Source organism: Ambystoma mexicanum, chromosome 4p, assembly GCF_040938575.1.
Source record: "Ambystoma mexicanum isolate Mex_15411 chromosome 4p, UKY_AmexF1_1, whole genome shotgun sequence".
NCBI lineage: Eukaryota > Metazoa > Chordata > Amphibia > Caudata > Ambystomatidae > Ambystoma > Ambystoma mexicanum.
Window position 1 is genome coordinate 760760851 of NC_090927.1, and position 20599 is coordinate 760781449.

A 20599-nucleotide genomic window follows, 5' to 3' on the forward strand; every position below is an offset into this window, starting at 1 on the left:
GCATAATCTATCCCAGTGTTCTGCACATTCTTGTTGCAGTAGGCTTATAAGTCTGGCATCCGCAGCCCCCCCTGCCCTGGGCTATCTCTAGTTTGGTTTCAGCTTCCTTTAATCCCCTTAATATGCCTCCATGCAACCCTTTGGATTTGGCTATTGCAATCCCCCTTACCACCACCTTGAAGGCTTCCCATAGGGTGCCAGTCGATTCCACACTCCCAGTATTAGTATCAAAGTAGTGTACAATCTCCTCTCTCAGGTCTTCCCTGAATATGTCCCTCAGCGCTTCAGCCCTGAGTCACCAGGTTGGGATACTGGCCCTCTGAGGTTGGTATTGCCATATTAGGACCAGCGGCAGTGGTTCGATAGGACCCTCGCCTTGTATTCTACTGATGCTGTTTCTGCTATTACCTCCTGCATGGCAAACATATAATCTAGCCTCGTATACAGGTTCTGTGGGGCCGAGTAATGTGAATATTGCCTCTCTTGTTGGTGAAGCACCCTCCATACATCCTCTAGCCGAACCTCTGTTAACAGGGTCTGCAGGGCTCTAGCAGCGGGGGTAGGTCTGTCTTGTCTATTATCTGATCTAACCACCTTTGGGTTCAATGTACAGTTAAAGTTACCCGCCCCCAGATCATTGTCCTTAGATCGCTTAGATCAGTGCACAGTTTCTTATATAGGACTTTGAAATATGTTATAGTGTCTTGATTAGGAGCAGATGTATTAACAATGCATACTTCTTTATTTTCCACCAGCCCCCGTAATATCACCATCCTCCCGTCTGCTTCAACTGTAGATTGTAATAACTGAAATGGGACATGCAGTGCTACACAGGTGATCACCCCTCTGGCATAGGTCGAATACGTTGCTCCAACAAGGGTCCCCCTCCACTTTCTCTGGACCATCTCTAGTTTGTCTTTTGTGAGGTGGGTCTCCTGTATTAGGGCTATGTCTATTTTCTACCTTCACAGATACGTCATGACCTTATTCCTTTTTAAGTAGCTGTTCAGCCCCCTGACATTCCAGGAAATTACCTTAAGGTCCCCCATTTTCCAGTCACTTCCCGTCCCCCTCTTTGCCTCTTCCTGACCCCTTCCTTAGGCGCTGACGCTCGCGTATGTAAGCTTGTTCCCCAACTTAAACTACCCTTAACCATTACCCTCACAACTTCCCCAACAAACCTCCCTCCCCCTTCCCTGGCCCAACTTAATCTCCACCCCACTGTTGTTCCTCCCTCCTCTGAACTGTTGCCCAGCTCCATCCCTGGATCTCAGGCACCCGCATCTAGCCCTTTTCTCGATGAGTACCCGTACTCAAGGCTAAGCAGGGAGATATCGCCCTAGTGGCATTTCTACTACTCTATCTACTGGGGGTAGGTTGTCTTCATCCTGTAGCTCCTATTTTAACCATCAAGCTAAGTGCGCTCAGTGCTAACCTCTACTTTATTTGATTTATATTCCAGTCCAACAAGTCCAAGCGTTACATAATATAATCTCTCAATACTATCATGTTTAGCTGAGCTCATTGTTATCCCTATCCAATGTCTCTGCCCCAGATACCCTTACACCCCACAGAATCTTGCATGGCATTGAATCACTTATCGTGTACGCCTCGCTCCTGCTCATCATCATGCTCCGGGCAGCCGTGTGCGTCCAACCAATTTGCTGCGTCTTCTGGGGTGTCAAAGAATTGTGCTTTGCCTTTGTATACAATCTTGAGCTTCGTGGGATACATGAGCATGTATTTGAATCCAGCTGTGCCCAGCCTCCTTTTTATTGCCACATAGCTATAGCGCTGTCTCTGCAATAGCATCGTGTAATCTGGGTATGCAGTGATGGTCGCCAACACCCTTGTTATCGTCCCTCCTTTCCGGAAGAATTCCAGGATCTTCTCCCTATCTCTGTAGTTCAGGATCTTCGCTATAATTGCCCGGGGAGGGGCTCCAGGTTGCGGCCTTCTCATCAGGGCCCTATGCGCTCGTTCAATTGCGAACCATTGAGAGAGATTGCTAGCCCCTATTTCCTGATAATCATGTTCTCCACATAGTCCGTGGGGTCTTGGCCTTCTTCTCCCTCTGGTAGGCTGAACACGCGTATGCTGTTACCTCTCGCTCATCCTTTGGCTTCCTCTGCTCGGTTCTCCAGGTTGGACACCTGTTGTTTCAGTATATGGACCTCCTTAGCATTACTTGTGCTGGTGTCCGTGTTCCATTTCACAGCGCTCTCTAGGCCACTCATCCTCTCTGAAAACGCTCTCACATCCTGTCTCAGTAGATTGACCTCTATCCCCACCACATCGATTTTGGTTTCCAGTGTGTCTTTCAGATCCGCCATCGATATCCCCCACAAGGTTTCCAGTTCTGTGATAGCTGCAAGGATCGTGTGGTCGTCTCTCGGTGGGGCAACATTTGCAGGTGTGGTAGCCATGGCTTGTGCTGGGGTGGTCGGGGACTGTTGCGACTTGGTGAATATGTCCATTGTTAGCTGTTTGGCCTTAGCTTTTCCTCCCTTTGAAGATATTGCACCACCCGGCTTCTTCATTAGGCTGCGCTTCCTTGGAGGTGTTTGAGTTCTTGTGCTGCCCCTCAGCCTCTTCTTCGTAGCTGCGGGCTTTGTATGGCATTAGAAGCCGTGGGCTTTAAGGCTTGATGTGATGGCCCGGCTCGTAGGGAGTTTGAAACTCTTGGTCTCTGAGCTTCATGCTTATCAGTCCGATATGAGTCCTGGCACTGCGCCGGTCCGGCACCAAAGCCTTGTCTCAGCACTCTCAAGGCGACCCCCCGTTCCTGCCGTTTGTGTCATGCACTATAATGCATGGTGGTTATTGGTTCCGCGTCTGACCCTACTTGCCAGGATAGGGTGTCAGTGTGCTGGTGTGAGAGAGTTTAGGCAGTATCCCTGACAGCCTGCTATGGTTTGGCAGGGCTCCAATGCCCTGTTGTGGTCAGTGTCCACCTCCTGAAGACCCCTCTTTATCCTCCTCTTGGCAATTGGTGTCTGTTTTCTTTTCCTTTTCCCGAGGGCTGTTCCTTGCGCCCAGCTGCAGCTATGAAGGGCGAGCTTTTGTCATCCGCCTCTCTCCACATCTAGGCCTTTTATTTACTGCCTTTGGTAAGGGGTTTGGCTGCACCCTCCTAGGTCTCGCATCCCCTCCTGCAGCGTGTCTGCCCCTCTTCCCTCTTCTGGATAATCTACTCAGTCTGCTCCCCACCCTGGAGGTGTTTGTTTGCCACCGGGGGGGACTCTGTGGTGGCTCTCTGCTGTGCTCTTCAGGAGGGTGGGCTGCTCCAGCCCATTATTAATATTAGCTTTGTTCTGCAAGCAAGCTCGCATCCGGCACCCTAGTTCCAGGGTGACGACTCCAGCCACGTCCAATTTCTTCTTATTCTTTGTGTCCCCTCAGGCACCTCCCTTGCTGTCGCAGGTGCCGGCACACAGGTTTCCGCCACAGCCTTTATAATCGTCCGCTGCCCTCTGGCCCCCTCAGTGCCTTCTCGCTCCGCAGTGCACCGCTGTGTCACAACGGGCCTGCAGCCCCTTCGCATCCCGGCACACCGTACCTTTGTCTGTGCCTCAGGGCGCAGGGTTTTTTGCTTTGGTGTACATTCGGGTGCACCAGGACTTCGCGCCACGGCAGCCAGGTCTCGGGCACACCAGGGCTGGTGACTTGAGGCAATCGAGTCACTGAACGTCCCTGTTTCGATCCGCGTTGTCTTCCATCAGCTGCTGCTGCATCCCGCGTAGGGTGCCAGGTTCTCCGCCCTCATCGGCCCACGCTCCTGCATCGGCCATCGTTTGTTCTTTCTTTTGTTACAGGGTGACCGCCATTTTGTTTCCAGCCCGTAACGCTTACAGAAAGTAACAATGTTGCACAGCTTGTCAGTTTCCTCCCGATTCCTGTACAGCCTTGTTCATCAGAGGCTCCATATATTCATACGGCAGCATTTTCACTTTGGATTTCTTGCTTGAAGTCAGCGCGCTCCATCGGATTGGTGTACGGATCCACAGAGCTCTCCAATTCTAGATTCTTGTTGCACTTGAGGTTCAATGTATCTATTTGAGAGAGCGCGAAAGAGAAAGGTTTAAATAGTGGCAAAGTGAGAAAGTGTAGTAAATATTGTCTGCAGAGGCCCAATTGTGGGAAGACAACAGGCTGTTTGGCCTTTTGGGGTCTTTTTCATGAGTTGCTACAACTTCTATTCCTTAGTGTTGACTTCCATTCATTTTTTAAGTCTTGGTACACAATGTTATGATTTTCTACATGTGGTTTCAGAACTTTCTGCACCTGTCACCAACTACCCATCAAGGTCCTTAACTGTTCCTGTACTAACACATTCAAATTAATTTGTTTTAACACACAACACTATCTGCACTGGGACCCCAACCGGCCCATAAAGCTGGGGGTTGCCCAATAGCACTTTAAGATGAGTAGCAGCACCTGAGAGATCGATGGGGATGCAGATTAATACTCTAGCATCAAATCACTAATGACAACTCAATGGTTTGGCAAAGGGAGTCCGTTTAATGACAGTACAAAAAATGGGGAGTTCATGAATATCAGCAATCACTCGATCTTCCTTCTCGCTTCAACAACTCCAACGAATTTCATAAAAAACACATCATTTATACTAAAAACTCATCATCACTGAGGTGTAACACTTAAAATGTTGCATGCAATTCTATTGGCTATAGGAAGGTAACTTTAATATAGGTACTATATCTGTATATAGTAACAAAGTGAGGGGATTGGATAAATAGTGTCAGGTGGGGCATCTAAGCCCTTCCTTCAAAATGGCTACTGTAGACGTCACTAAAAGTACAACATCTCATTGGTTCTACTACTATAGGACCCTAGATTACTTGGTCCACTGTGATTGGGTTGGCAACAACCCCACTCATACTTTTCCACTAGCTTAGCAGCGTGCAGAATAGCGGGCCAGGTGCAGGGAGCTCTTTTCATTTTCAGGGTCTTGAAGAAATTCAGTGATGCTAGTGACCCTTCCCACTGGTGACGGGTACGATCTCAAGACTAAGTCAAAGTAGTTAAGAACGTCTTTAGTGATGTCACTGCTGTGGGACACCATAAGTGAGTCCAAACAATGCTCCTGTTTGGAACAAGTCTGCACACTGTATTTTCTTCTAATTTGTGTGTCATCGATCAAAATTTGGCATATACTTTTCTTATCAAGGCTTCAGTGTGCCTCAGTCCAAGGTTCAAAGTTAATAACCTGTGTTGTGGCTTATGAATGCAATTCTCTTCTTCACCCTGCAACTAGGATGCACAGAGTGTCCCTTTTGTATGTCCTTATCCCCTTTTTTGAATAGAGGAAATGTCCAAAATTAAGCCACAACCTTGCACAAAGGTTCTTTGCCTTTGCTTTGCTGGTCATGCGTCCTTCTTCCTCATCATGGATTTCGTCTGCATTGCTGCGGTTCTTCCCCGTCGTCTGTAGTCTCTACGCATTGGGGTGCTGGCAGGGGGCCTTCTCCGTTGTATGGTTTGATGACACTCGGAAAGATCCAAGCTCTTCTTCCTTGTAGCTTGACTGCAGAGGGAGTGACGTCTTCCACTGTGAAGGGTCCGTTGAACCTAGGCTCGTCCCACTTCTTTCTCGTGTGATACTTCACCAGGACCGTGTCTCCAGGGAAGATTGGTGGTACACAAACTCTGAATTGGATTTGCAGTAGTATCTCCTTCTGTGTTCTGTGCTGCCATGCACCTTTTTTGCCATCGCTGCAGCTGTCCTGAAAATACAATAAGACAAGATGTCATGCAATTCAAGTAATTTTGCATTTCTGATCCTAAAATTTCCACTGTTGGCTGAGCATCACATTTAGCTCTATCTCGGGGTGTCTATTAGAGTATGCATCCTTCTGCCTGTTCCTATTTCGTGCAGCGTAAGATGATGGTCAGAACCAGGCTGGTTTCTGAGTGTGTACAGTGCCAATGGAAGGCAGTGCAACCATCCCTTCTTTAGAGTAAGCTTCAACTTGGCTATCCTTTCCTTTAACAAGCCGTTGAGCTTCTCACATGCTCCATTACCTTGTGGATGATACGCCGACAAGAACTTGTGCTTTATACCGAGCAACAAGCTGATCTGCTCAAAGACTGCATTAACAAAGTGAGGACCATTATCTGACCTCATGACCTCACATACTCCCCACCTGGGAAATACCTCTCGCACCAGAAATTTGGCCGCACAGGTAGAGTTTGGGGGTTGTCAGGGACCTGCTTCTATCCATCTAGCGAATGGACACACCACAACAATTAAATACCTGTGCCCGTTACATACTTGAATCATATCAACATAATCAACATGCAAGTGCTGAAAAGGTCCATTGGGCCTTGGGATGACTCCTCTAATTACTCTTAGTGTATGCCCAGCTGTGAATTGTTGGCAGATTATACAGTTCACCATAAAAAATGCAACGTGTTCCTCTAAATTCGGTATAAACCAGTCTTCAGCCATCGTTGCTGCTAGATTCTCTTTTGACATGTGCGCTGGATAATGCACTTGTTCCACTGCTAATTTTCACAAGGCTAGAGGGATCACTGGTTTACCAGTGCTGTCCTGTCACCACAAGCTTTCAGAGGGGTTTAAAGAACACCCTCGCCGCTTCCAGATGTTCTTTTCCTCCTGTGGTGCTTCCCCTTGGAGTGCCATTAACTGGGTTTGCCCCATGTTACTATAACCCTCAGGTTCTCTTAGTGCAACAATCCTTTTTTCATCTACATCAGTTATTTCTACATTCATTATGGTTTCAACCTTGGTCGTCATACGCTTGGCTTCCGTGTCTGCTGCTCGATTTCCTCGTGAGATACCATCTGTCGCCTTTGTGTGGGCGGCACATTTCATGGCCGCTATACCCACTGGTAGCTGTCGTGCCTTAATGAGCCTATCCAATGAGGCTGCGTGATGCAATGGTGTGCCGTCCGCTTTGCCTCCTTTCCCAGCGTGCTAGGCCTGCGTGCACTGTTCGCGTCACGTAGGCGGATTCACTGTACACTGTTACTTCCTGGTCTGTGTGATTCTCAATAGCGAGCATCAACGCCAATAATTCGGCAGCTTGCGCTGAATAATGAGATGGTAATCGTGCACTAATGAGTACTCGAAATTCTCCATTTGCTTTGTACTTTACCACAGCAGTGCCTGTATATCTTTGCTCGTCTTTTTGATTGATTCTCGAGGAACCATCAACTAATACAATTTCCCCTTCTGCCAATGCATTCTCTTTCACTCTGGGAATCTCATCATAGAATTCTTCATAGTTCGCGCAGTCATGGATTGGCTCTTCGTCAGTGACTGGCTCTCCTATAAACATAGCTGGGTTCACTATCTTACATCAAATTATCTTAATCGATGGATTTTATATGATCACTTCATACGCAGAAGCTCTCTGAGATGTCAATGTGCCTTTCGGTTTTTCTAGAATGGCAAATAATGCGTGCACGACGTACAATGTCATTGAGCATCCCATCACAATAGTTGTAGCCTTCTCTATGGTGAACGCTGCAGCAGCTAAACTTTGTTCGCAAGGGAAGTGAACTCTCTTGACTGGGTCCAAATTCCCACTGTAGTACGCCAGGGGCTTGTACCCCAATGTGGTTCTCTGCATGAGTACTGCCGTCATAATACTGCCATTTGTGTGTGAAAACAGGTAGAATGCATCTGCATAATTGGGAATCCCTAAAACTGGTGCCGTGCAAATGGCTTTCTTGAGTTCAATAAACCCTTCTTCCATAGTCTCAGAGCATTCATTTTTTTCTTTCGTCACCTGTGCCTTCTTTAGGGCCTGTAACAAGGGCTTAGTGTATGAGCTGTAGTCAAAGACCCATGCCCTGACATAATTTCAAAGACCTAGAAAACTCTGCATCTGTTTTATCGTGTGTGGCTTGGCTGTGTTCAATATGGCCTCAGCTCTTTGAGGGGGTAACCCTTTTCCCCTCATGCAAGATCAGCTGGTCTATGTACAGCACTTCTTGCTGACAATATTGTAACTTTTCTTTGTTAATTTTACATCCTCTCAGCCAATATAGACAATAGCTGAATAGACTTGTGTCTGCACCTCTCCTCTGTCATGCTGCAAATTAAGATGTCATCCACATATTGCAAAACAACACACTCTAATGTAACATTGCTTAAATCCATCTGCAGGACTCTGTTGAAAATTGAAGGAGACTCACAGTACCCCTGGGGTAACCTCATGCTTTTCAGATGCATCTGTCTGAACGTGAATGACGTCAAATCTTGTGAATCTTTGTGCAATGGGATTGAGAAAAATGCGTTTTTCAAGTCAATCATCCTTAATAGTGAATGGACTTTCCCCATCACCAGTGTTATTTCTCATTCCAGAATTCAGGACCTGTCCTGCACTTGTTTTCTGTGATAGTTGCATAAGCACTGTTGAGACTGTCCTTGTGGAAAATGTGTCTTATTCTGAGGTTGCAAGCTTTGTTGTGCTACCTGCGTTTGCTGCTGCACTGTGTGATTTTGTGCAACTCCATTTACACCCTGCGGTAAAAACACAGGTGGATTCACCCTACCTACTCTTCTTCCTTGGTCGTTTTGCATCATGCCTTGACTTCTGCATGTGCGTGCTAGATGCCCTGTCATTCCACACGCCCAACATATTGGTGGTGGGCTGATTATTTACCCATTGGGCATATCCTGATTGCCATTTTGCATGTTTTGAAAACCTCCCTGATTATCTTGGAAACCTCCTTGATTACTTTGCCACCCTCTTCCTCGAAAGCTTCTCCCCCTTGGGTAGAATCCGTAACTGCCCCGATTAACCTGCTGTTGATTATTGACCTGCTGTATGTTCGATCCTTCTGTGCTAGTTATCATTGCCCCTTTAATGGCATTTTTTGATAATTTTTCTGCACTCCTTTTGCCTCTTCAGCTTTTAGTACAGCCTCTTTTTTGTGATTCTTCTCTTGCAGCAATCTGCAATAGTGAGCTGTGGTAAACTGTATTTCAGACCATGGTTTGGCCTCGATTAATAACAATTTCTTGAGTTGCTTCTGCACCTGATCTGGCAGCCGTTGGCATAAGATATGGTAAAACACAGGTATAGATTTCCCCCAAGATTTACGAGTTTCAAGCACCCATGCATCTTGGAAATTCTGAATGTAAAGCAAAGCATCCTGGACTCCATCTTTCGTGTCATTATAGCTCACATGTCAGATGTATCCGGGTATAGCAATCATAATGCTTTCCATACCGCGGCTCTGCAATTGTTAAATGGAGCTCCATCGTGTGCAGTGTTAACTGTAGTCACGCCAGAATAACCTGCACGCGTCCACACATCGTCAGCTCTACCACCAAATATGGCGATTAAAAGACCCTTAATATCCCCAATAGCTAACGTGTTCCATCTCGTCATTATTACAGTTCATGTATCCATTTTTCGGCTCCCGATGTTAACTTTGGAAGCTTATTTTTCAGATTCTCTCGATCCATGTGTGGCCATGGAATATACTGTGGCCTTGTTCCTCCTTTTTCGAGCAACGGGAATTGTAATACATGGCACTCCTTTTCCTCTCTCATCATTTTTCTATCCACTGCAGGGGTGATAGTCCAGCATCCCCGTCTACCTGGCAATGTCCTTAGTTGGCTCACATAGGGTGGTGGAGACACCCCCCCCCCTCTGACCGTAAGATACTCCTTCGTGTCGGTCTGAATATGTGGCTGACTCTGATGCCTTAGGTGCAGACTCGCTAGAATTTGACCATCTTATCCCTTTTCATCCAGAAAAGCGTTTTTCGCATCTTCTCTCTTCTTCCTTTTCCTCTCTTTCTGCATCTGATATTGTCTGTGCCCAACTCGTGCAACTTCTCTCATCCTCCTCATTCCTGTTTAGCGTCAGCCTATCTAGGGACAGCTCTCTGTTTCTGCTACTTCGAGAGGCGTCCTCAGTATCGTACAGCGGAGTGCTTTCGAGCCTCTCATCCTCTACTCTCCCTTGGGGTACTTGTTCTAGCCCCTTTTTATCATATATTCTATCGATCGTTTCTCTGATGCTTCTGGTGTCGAAGTCATCTTTGATATTTGCCCTAGACGTGCCTGGTACTGAATCGTACTCAGGAAAGAATTCTTCTATGTCTTCCCAATCTACTACTGGATCAAGTTTTTTAACCTCTCTCTCCAGATATTCAAGATTGTGTGCTCTCTATCTTCGCTTACGTTCTATGTCATCATCAAATTCTTTGTGCTTCCTTGCTTCCTCTCCGACCCTATCTTCTCCCTGTTTCTTTGCATCTCTACGTTCATTTGCCCTTCGTATTTCCTCATCCCTTCGTCTTTTTATTCTCTTTTCCCTTATCTTCTGTTTTCCTCTTCTATTCTCCGTTGTTCTTGCCTGCTCTGATCGTTAGCTGTTCTCTGCTTACGATTATGTTTCCTTTCTTGCTCCTCATGATACAACTGCTCTCGTCTCTGTCTATCTTTTTTCCTGATCCTTTTGTTTCTCAATCCTTTTTCCTTTTCCTTCTCTTTTCTTTTTAAATCGTCTGGCACTCCCTTTTGTCTCACGTCCTCAATGCCTTTACCATCGAGTTTCAATAGAATCTGACCTCCCATCCATTCGTTCTGTGTAAATGATATCTCATCAGTTCTCTCCTCATCTTGTTTCCATCTCTTGCCCTCTCTCTCTGTATTCAGAGATGTACTTGCTTGTGCCTGGTCTCCTTTCGCTTTCTTGTGCCTCTCCTTGTCTCTCGGGACTTTGGAGGTGATATCTCTGTCTCTATCTTTGTCTGTGTTTTTATCACTCTTTGCATAGGTGACACATATGCCGGGTTGCTATATCCCGTGGCTGCTTTAAGTTCCCTCAGCGGGTATAATGCTTCATCTTTACTGGCTTTGATTTTTGTTTCAGACGGGGTAGGTGGCGCAGATGGCATCTCACCCCCTCTGTGCATATGTTAAGTATCCAATCTAAAGCTGGCTCCTCCTCCTTATCCTCTTGGTACATCTTCCAAAGTTCTAAATTCGCTAGGCATTTGTCGAACTTTTTGCCTGTGTATGTGGCGTGCAAATATGTCGTCATGTGTTGCAGGACCATTTTAGATAGCGATCCTCCTTGGGGCCATGGCATAAACATTTTGTAGGCGGTTCCTTTAACCCATTCTGCACTGTAATTTTTCAGCTTAGGTGCATGTTTTGGCAACTGCTTGCAAAAGTGTATTAACGGTGTAACGTCTTCCATGCTTAAATCTGTTCATCTTCTCTTCATATAACACTTTGTTATGGTTTTACGCTTTTTAAACAAACCCAACAATATGTGCAAGCACCTATCGTCGCAAGCTCCAATCCTGTTTTTTCAAAAAAAAATATTTTTTCTTTTCCCAATAACAACCATCAATTCATATTATACAATATCTTAGCTAAACAATCGCGTCATTTTTGTGCAAATTCCTCCAGAAAATGCTCTTGTTCTATGACATTAGAAAAAGAAAAAAGAAAAAAAAACACAAGTCAAACGTGACAGACTATACAGACTCTGGCCGGCTACACAAATCTCCTGCCCCTATTATTATTTTGACATGGAATGTAAGCCCATCCCTTTTAGATTGCTTCTTTCATCGATTCTGGTTTTCTATTGCGCCCTATTTTTTCTGGACTTTGAATGCAGGCTTCTTCTAACCGCTATATTAAAGCTTAGGTATTTGGGTGTATCCTCTCTCTGCTCAGGTATCCTCCCAGTATCCTCTATGTTCGATCACCCTCAAGTCACTATTTCCCTCCCCTTAAATATATACATTCTACTCTTACCCTAACGTTATTTTTGTCCCACCTCCCTCTGTTGCATTCCCTTACTTGTTCTAAGGCAGGCAAGTTTTTTGCCAAAGCATTTAGTCTTTTTCACTCACCGTTCGCATGTTTTCCTCTCTGGATCCTCGGGATCACCGCCTTCGTTACCCCCTCTCCTGCTTTTCACTCGATCGGCTGCTCGTAGAAGTAGTTAGGGGTTTGTGAGTGAAAAAACAGGTTCCTTCCAACCTCAACCTGCAGGTTTTACAATTTAGTCTAGCCACTATCTACGGGGAGCTTCTCAGTCTACTTATCCGGATGGCAAAGGACTCGTGACATTGCTGAGGACCTAGACTTACTTTGTGTCGATGGTCAATGGGTACCTTATCTAATCGATAATCGATAAACCATGCTCTGCTACCAAGTGTGCACTAGGACTGCAACCGGCCCATAAACCTGGGGGTTGCCCAATTTCACTTTAAGATGAGTAGCAGCACCCGTGAGATGGATGGGGATGCATATTAATACTCTAGCATCAAATCAATAATGACACCTCAATGGTTTGGCAAAGGGAGATTGTTTAATGACAAGTACAAAAAACAGCGAGTTCATGAATATCAGCAATCGCTCGATCTTCCTTCTCGCTTCAACAACTCCAACGAACTTCATAAAAAACACATCATTTATACCAAAAACTCGTCATCGCTGACGAGTAACGCTTAAAATGTTGCATGAAATACTATTGGTTATAAGAAGGTAACTTTAATATAGTTACTATATCTGTATATGGTAACGGAGGGAGGGGATTGGATAAATAGCGTCAGGTGGGGCATCTAAACCCTTCCTTCAAAATGGCTACTGTAGACGTCACTAAAAGTACGACGTCTCATTGGTTCTACTAATATAGGACCCTAGATTACTTGGTCCACCATGATTGGGTTGGCAACAACCCAACTCATACTTTTCCACTAGCTTAGCAGCATGCAGAATAGCCGGCCAGGTACAGGGAGCTTGTCTGCACCCCCAGCCTTCCTCCAATTATTGCTACAATCAATCATCACCTCAGTGGTCATGTGTCAATTATTTCTTTGAGGTTGGCCTTGAGACTGCTTCTCTGTCTGGAAAAGTTAAGATATCTGTGCTTGGCATGCGGCCACGCGTAGTTGTGAAAGTTTCATCCCTTCTCGCTTGGCTGGTCATGTGATTCAGACACCGTGAAATCGTCTTATTCTTCATGTTATTTGTGTATTTAATTTAATTTTGCCAGCCATCTGCCTTCTGTGGCTCATCTTGACCTTTCTGAACAGGATACTCTGTTCTTCTCTCCATTAATTGTATCCACTGTTGGTCTATTTCAGCCGATACGACCTTGGCTTCTTGGCACGATTTGCATGAGTCTGAGTTTCTTTCTGTCTTTAGTTTTCGATTTGCTTGCTGAGGGCCTCTTCTCCTGAGACCTTTAGTAACCTTTGGTTGATTCTGCTCTTGTGTATAGTGGAATTATACTTATATAAAGTGCTCCTTTTGAGGTAGATATGTATAGGTGGTGCTTGCCGCAATCTATCATACTACTAAGCATAAGCAAGCCTCATGATTCATTGCTTCTTGCGGTTCCATGCATATGTACACGTGTAAACTAACTGAACATCTTCATCATGCTCATGGCATAAGATTCTGGCATTTTGACATTGTTATTCCACTTTTAGGTTCATGATGTCCCTTATCCATGGTGTTTCATCTCTTTTCATCATTTGCAGATCGTTACATCTTCTATGTGTGAGTCAGTCCGGGTTCTTGTGACGTCACCATTCGTCCTCCTTCAGTATCTTTTTAGCTTCTTCAGGGACTGCGCTTTGACACCCTTCATTTTGTTTCATTTGTCGATATGGCTTTCTCAATGGGTACCTTACTATCCAGGTTTTCTTAGGCGTCGGTACTTCAACAGTTGCTGTTCTTTTGATAGGCACTGGACAGACCCCCACTGCGGCTCTCTGCTGGTTTATTTGCTCATCATATATCATATATTTCGACGTGAACGTTCCTGGTACTTCAAAATGGACAGTTGGAGTGCGGGTCATGCTTGCAACCTCCTCTACACATACCTCAGCTAAGACACCCTCACATAGAAATTCAACACCCATCCCAACAGCCATGAAACATCTACCACCAACTTGCATACCACAACATCAGCAACTGAATCCTAGTAGCACAGGGTCATTAGGTTCCCCTTCAAACACAAATGATGCTATGCTATCTACACAGGACATCTAAAACTGACCTTCATGCAGAGTGCAGGATGATTCCAGTCTCTAAACATCAGCACAACACAAAAACTATTTTGCATTTTCACTCTCCACTGACCTAACTCAGCCCCTCTCTTTCAGATCAGGCAGAGGGCCTGGAGACTCTGCAAATGCCAATGATTATAGATTCCAGCAACAAAACATAACATAAAAAGGTTAAATGTCAAGGCCTCACTATTGTGAACCAAACATCAAAGCCTATGGAGGATTGGAAGCCTAACGACTCAATCATACTTGAAAGATGAGGCAAAGGTCATCTGCAGTTGGCATGCACAAATCTGGCATGCATCAGGGTGGGCTGAGCACAGAGGCCCTGGGAAATGATTGGTAGACCAGAAGTAGTTATTGAGCTGGGTCATAGGCATGTGACCAGAGGCCCAGCACAATGCCTTCAACAGTTTGGCAAGGAATAACAGAGGGCGATGAGGTAGATTACAGGTGAGGGGCGATAGCAACTGAATGCCAGGAACATAAGGGTATGTTTGCCAAGGGAAATAGCTTGATGGAGCCTAGAGAGGCAGTTCTTCAGCTCTACGTATGCCATGGAAGTAGAGATTATCATGGCTGGATGGTAAGTGTTTGTAAAGATTGGTAGCTCAGCATTTGGCCCAATGGAGGGCTTCTTTTGGGATGCATTGGTGAGGGTGACCGGGCAGCAGGTTTTTGGGTGGCTATCTGAAGTTGATGGTGGAGCAAGATCGTGAGGGACCCAGAGATTGCTGTAACCCTTCTTAATGAATGATTCATCACATCATGCTCAGTGGATTTCTAGATGAAGTATGTACTGTCTGGTGTAATGTGGAGCTGGCAAGGTGCCTCCATTCAAAGTTAAAAACAAATCTGAACAGTAGCAGGATCCTCCCCCACCCCCGAGTCGGGCTTCTATTCTGTGTAGCTCCATAAGAGTCAGATAGGCATGCTGAAGCTTTTCCCTGCCACTGACAATGTTGACACTGACTGGGCTGGTGAAGTGCCAAAGTGTCAGTACTGTCAGGACCCCAGGGAGGATTGGAACATCATGGCATTGGGACCAGTTCTGTGCAGAGGGATCGGGATCATTGTGCCCTTATGGTATGTGGGTATCATTAGGGCACCCAAGGCTATCAGGAGCAGAATGTGGGCTTCTGTCCTGTTAGTAGGAGCAGTCGATACAGCGATTATGGATGATTTTTGGATTGTTCCTATTTTGAGGTGGCGGTTTGTTTCTAGGCTGCTTGTGCTGCCTACATCCTTCACATGGAGGCATAAATAAGAACTCTTCCTCTTCTTCATCTGATGCCATAGCTCTCCCAGTTGGAACAGGCAGAGGATGTTATGTCATTCTGCTTTTCCCCTGTTTTGGAGATCATTTCTTCTGGACATGGTGCCCATCTCTGGGTGTTATCGCGCACCCACCAGCAGGGTGGCTTCAATGCAGCAGCACTCCTTTCTTCTGAAGTTGCTGGGAGGGGTGACGCTGGTCTGCCAAGACCCTACAAGCAGCGAGACCTCTGCATGTGCCCTTGTGCCCCATCACGCACTAAGGTTGGTTCTGGGACTGTAATGTTAGGAAGCCCTGCATTCTTTCTCCTGGCACAGGGGCTCGCCAGCAAGTGGATCCCCCACCGTGCCGCTGCTCATTGTGGCCCTGGGGGGGGGTGGGTGAAGGCCTTGCAGCATGAAACGATGCAGCCTTGGAATTATCAATATGTGATGTTGCGATATCTGTTCATTAATGCATGAGGTTTGTTATTTCTTTAACGAAGACTCTTCAGTGTTGTGTGCTTGCTTTGAATTTTAAAGATGTTTGCAAGTGGCAGTTATAGTTTAAAAAAAATGCGTTAAGCCCATTATCAATTACCGTTCTTTTTATCTTTCTTTAAAAAAGGGTGTTTCAATGCGATTATAATAATATACATGAATTTATAGAGTGGCAACATGACTCTGGGTCTCTGTATTCATCTGTGCGTCTGCAACTCCTGGAACTGAGCAAAAAGCACAGGGTGATAACACATTGTGATGACACACCGTCATGATAAGAAGAGCCAGGCTTCCTTCAAGCCCACCACTTCCTGTTTCATTTCGCAGGGATGGGCTGGTGCATAACAGCACTCACCCAAGATCACAAAGAACGGATTATGTTAAAACACAGACAGATGTTGGTGATAGCATGGGAAGAGGGGGCCTTTATGTGATCTCGTGAAGGTTTTACACACACAGACATAGGCTATCCATGCACTGGAAATTATAGTGTGTGCCCAAAGTATTTCTATTCCCATGGCGTAAAGTCTCCTCCACCATTTGTGGCCAATGGGAGAAGAAGCTCAGTGGTAGAAAGAAGGACATTTCTACTGGTCAGTTGTGGCACACTAGAGGGCAAGACGCTCTGCCCACATGTAACCATGTTTTGGGTTCTTCGGGTTACATTTGAGAATGCTGTAGAGACAATCACATGCCTATAACAATACAGAAGTGAATTGTATGCTAATTTACGGTGGCACTCTTTTTGCGCTTGCAGTAATGTAAATGAAGGTGTAAAAGTCTTGTGTAAGGCTTTCACACCTTCCATTCACGCCTGGCTTATTTTCGTCAATTTGTAGGGCAAATGCTGAAAATCCCTATGGAGCCCGCCTGTCTTTTGCGCCAGCAAAAAGCAGGCGGATTACATAGGGATTCGTTGTCAACGCTGCCTGCCATGAGTACCTGGCAAGCAGCATTTACTCAATTTGCCTGGCAAAGTTCAAATGGCGAGGGCAAATGGCTACACGCATACACGCTTGTTTGCAGGCTTTTGCCCTTCCCTTTTTGCACTCCACCACGCAAATGAACAAAATTCAGCAGTGGAAACCAGACTACATGACAAGGGGAACCAAAATGAGTCCCATTGTGCTTTAAAATTCAGAGCTAATGACATTCATCTCTTTATTTAATGAATTAGAACTTTAAGGACTTCCTTCTCTAGTAGAAACTGGGGAGGGGTGTGAAATGTTTTCCGAACTGTATGTGTGCCCAAGCAGTTTAAAAATACGCTTTTTGTGCAGACCCCTTTCCAGGTAGAACATTTTCAAATGCAATTTTCACTGTATGTGTTCAATTTCAGCTGTGTGCCCGAAGGCAGGGTCTGCAGAAAATGTGCTAACGGGGTCGAGACAGGGATATGGTCTGGATGGTTACCTGAGATTTTACCGAAGAATTTTGTTTCAATTGATTATTTACTAAAAAAATTCAATCGAAAAAAACACTGAATGTCTTTGTTTTTATTTTGCCCCCCCACCAAGTCCCCTGTGTCCTTGTGTTCTAACCCTACTCCTGCCCCCTCCCCACCCAATTACCTTACCCCACCATACATATGTATTTTTTAATGGGATTTTTCGATGGATTTTCTTCGGTAAAAAATCCATTGAAAAAATGCGTTTAATAAAATCACTGCATACTGGTCTGACTGTATCTGAACACATTTGCATGCCATGTCCCTTACCTGATGCCTGGTAGATCTCCCACACTACATGAGGGTTGGTGTACCTAATTTAGCTTCTATCATACAAAATGGACAATTAGTACCCAGCGAGGGTCAATCAGAATGTAAGAAGTATTCTGATTGGCCCTCGCCCAGTCTATACCCCCATGCGGAATCCCTCGAAGCCTCGAAGCTGTAGCTTCGTTGCCGTCACTGGCAGGGGGGTGTGGCTTCGATCATGCCTATAACTATGGGCCCCAGGGCATTACCTGACTCTAATGGCCCCGCGGCTCGGGGCATATTGCTTAAATATGAAATCAATGATAATGCAAAGGAGGAGCCCTGTAATGGAGAAGGGGTAGGAGCCGAATGTGACATGTGGCACATGCCACAGCGTGCCACAGCATGCCACCAATCTCTGGACTGGCTGATGGAAAATGTGCAGTTTTAAGGAGTTCAAACATATTGTACAAGTGAAAAATACCCTCTCAATCATTGTGGGATTGTTTTATATTGAAACACTTTCAGCAAATGCATAGTTTAAGTACTTATCATGCCACAGCATGTCACCAATCTCGGTACTAGCTGATGTCAAATTTGCTGTTTAAATGACTTTTAAGACATTAAACAAGTGAGTAAAAAGCCTCACAATGCTTTTGCGATGTTAATAAATCAAATTAAAAAAAATGTAGATTCGGACAGCTGCCTAGAACTTACAACCTCTTGCACTGTAGTCTGCAGTTCTACAGTTGCATCAATGTTTTATATTAGAAATGTCTGCTGCTAGTTCTTATGACCTATTCAAACAGTAGGGCCCAACAGTCCCTTTTCAGTGTCAATTCTAACGTGACATGGCACCTAGATATGTCTTATATCTCCTTCAAATCAGTGTTTTCATTGCTTCAAAATTACTTCAGGCATCTCACCTCTTAGTCTCTTGTCTTATGTTTTATACCTTTCAGCAATTAAATGTTTGGAAGCACTTGGATCTCCAGCATGCCACAGCATGTCACCCCTCTTGGGACTAGCTGATGTCAAATTTACTGTTCAAATGACTTTTAAGACATTAAACAAGTGAGTTAAAAGCCTCACAATCCTTTTGCGATGTTAATAAATCAAATAAAAAATAAAAAAATGTGGATGCTAACAGCTGCCTAGAACTTTCAACCCCATGCACTGTAGTCTGCAGTTCTACAGTTACACCAATACTTTAAATAGAAAATATCTGGTGCTAGTTCTTATGACCTATCCAAACAGCAGGGCCCAACAGTCCCTTTTCAGTGTCAATCCTAACGTGGCATGCCACCTAGATATGTCTTATATCTCCTTCAAATCAGTGTTTTCATTGCTTCAAACTTACTTCAGGCATCTCACCTCTTAGTCTCTTGTCTTATGTTTCATACCTTTCAGCAATTGAATGTTTGGAAGCACTTGGAACTCCAGCATGCCACAGCATGTCACCCCTCTCGGGACTAGCTGATGTCAAATTTACTGTTTAAATGACTTTAAAGACATTAAACAAGTGAGTTAAAAGCCTCACAATCCTTTTGCGGTGTTAATAAATCAAATTTAAAAAAAACAATAGGGATTCTGACAGCTACCTAGAACTTACAACCTCATGCACTGTAGTCTGCAGTTCTACAGTTGCATCAATGCTTTATATTGGAAATGTCTGGTCCTAGTTCTTATGACCTATTCAAACAGCAGGGCCCAACAGTCCCTTTTCAGTGTCAATTCTAACGTGGCATGCCACATAGATATATCTTATATCTCCTTCAAATCAGTGTTTTCATTGCTTCAAAATTACTTCAGGCACTTCACCTCTTAGTCTCTTGCCTGATGTTTCATACCTTTCAGCAATTGAATGTTTGAAAGCACTTGGAACTCCAGCATGCCACAGCATGTCACCCCTCTCGGGACTAGCTGATGTCAAATTTACTGTTTAAATGACTTTAAAGACATTAAACAAGTGAGTAAAAAGCCTCACAATCATTGGGAGATGTTATAAATCAAATTTAAAAAAAAAAGAAAAATTTGATTTCCAACAGCTTCCTAGTCATTTCAACCTCATGCACTGTAGTCTGATATTCTACCATTGCACCAATGCTTTTGATGGGAACCTTTCTGGTGCTAGTTTTTATGACCTTTTCAAATAGCAGGGCCTGAAAGTCCCTTTTCAGTGTCAATTCTAATGTGGCATGCAACCTAAATATTTCTTTATATCAACTAGAAATCAGTTTTTTCATTGCTTCAAAATTACTTCAGGCGTCTTACCTCTTAGCCTCTTGTGTTATCATAGCTCTCAACCATTTGTCTCGCAAAAGGCGGGTGAAATCACCCGATTTTGTTTTTGGCGGGTGAGACGCCCATTGGAATGAATGGGCATGCAGGAGGCTTGGCGGGTGAGTCAGCCCTTTGCAAGGCGGGTGACACCCGCCAAAAGTAGGTGAGTTGAGAGCTATGTGTTATATTTCATAACTTTCAGCCACTTGGAACTCCAGCATGCCACATCATGTCACCAATCTCTGGACTAGCAGATGTAAAATGTACTGTTTAAATGACTTCAAAGACATTAAACAAGTGAAGAAATAGCCTCACGACCATTGAGAGATGTTATAAATGAAATTTAATAATTGAAAGCCTGTAAGTCACTTTGCGGCTGCTAGCTGTCTGTCTCCTGTGCATTACACAATATGGCCTGGGTATAAGTAGAATCCTCTGACAGCGAGTAAAGCAGAGAAGGGCCTTCAAACATTCTGCAGGACCCCTCTTGGGACAGTTGATGGACAAAGCAGCATGGGCAGGCCTAGGGCCGCTATCCCATAAACTGGACTGTCTCCTGGGCTGCGTCGCCTTCTCGCAAGGGGCGACATCTGTGAGGCCCAGAGCCTGCAAGAGACAATGGCAGGAGGAACATAAGGCCAGTGGCGAACCACTGTCCGAATCACGCAAAGGACACACAAAAGAGAGGCATGCTAAGGGAAAGGCGTGATGGAAGGGACAAGGTGAAATACCCCTTAGCCCACTGGAAGACCAAGAGGGCACCGAATGGGATTCCAGCAGCACTGAGAGTTCTCACCTTTCTTTGAGCTTGGCCACTCCTCA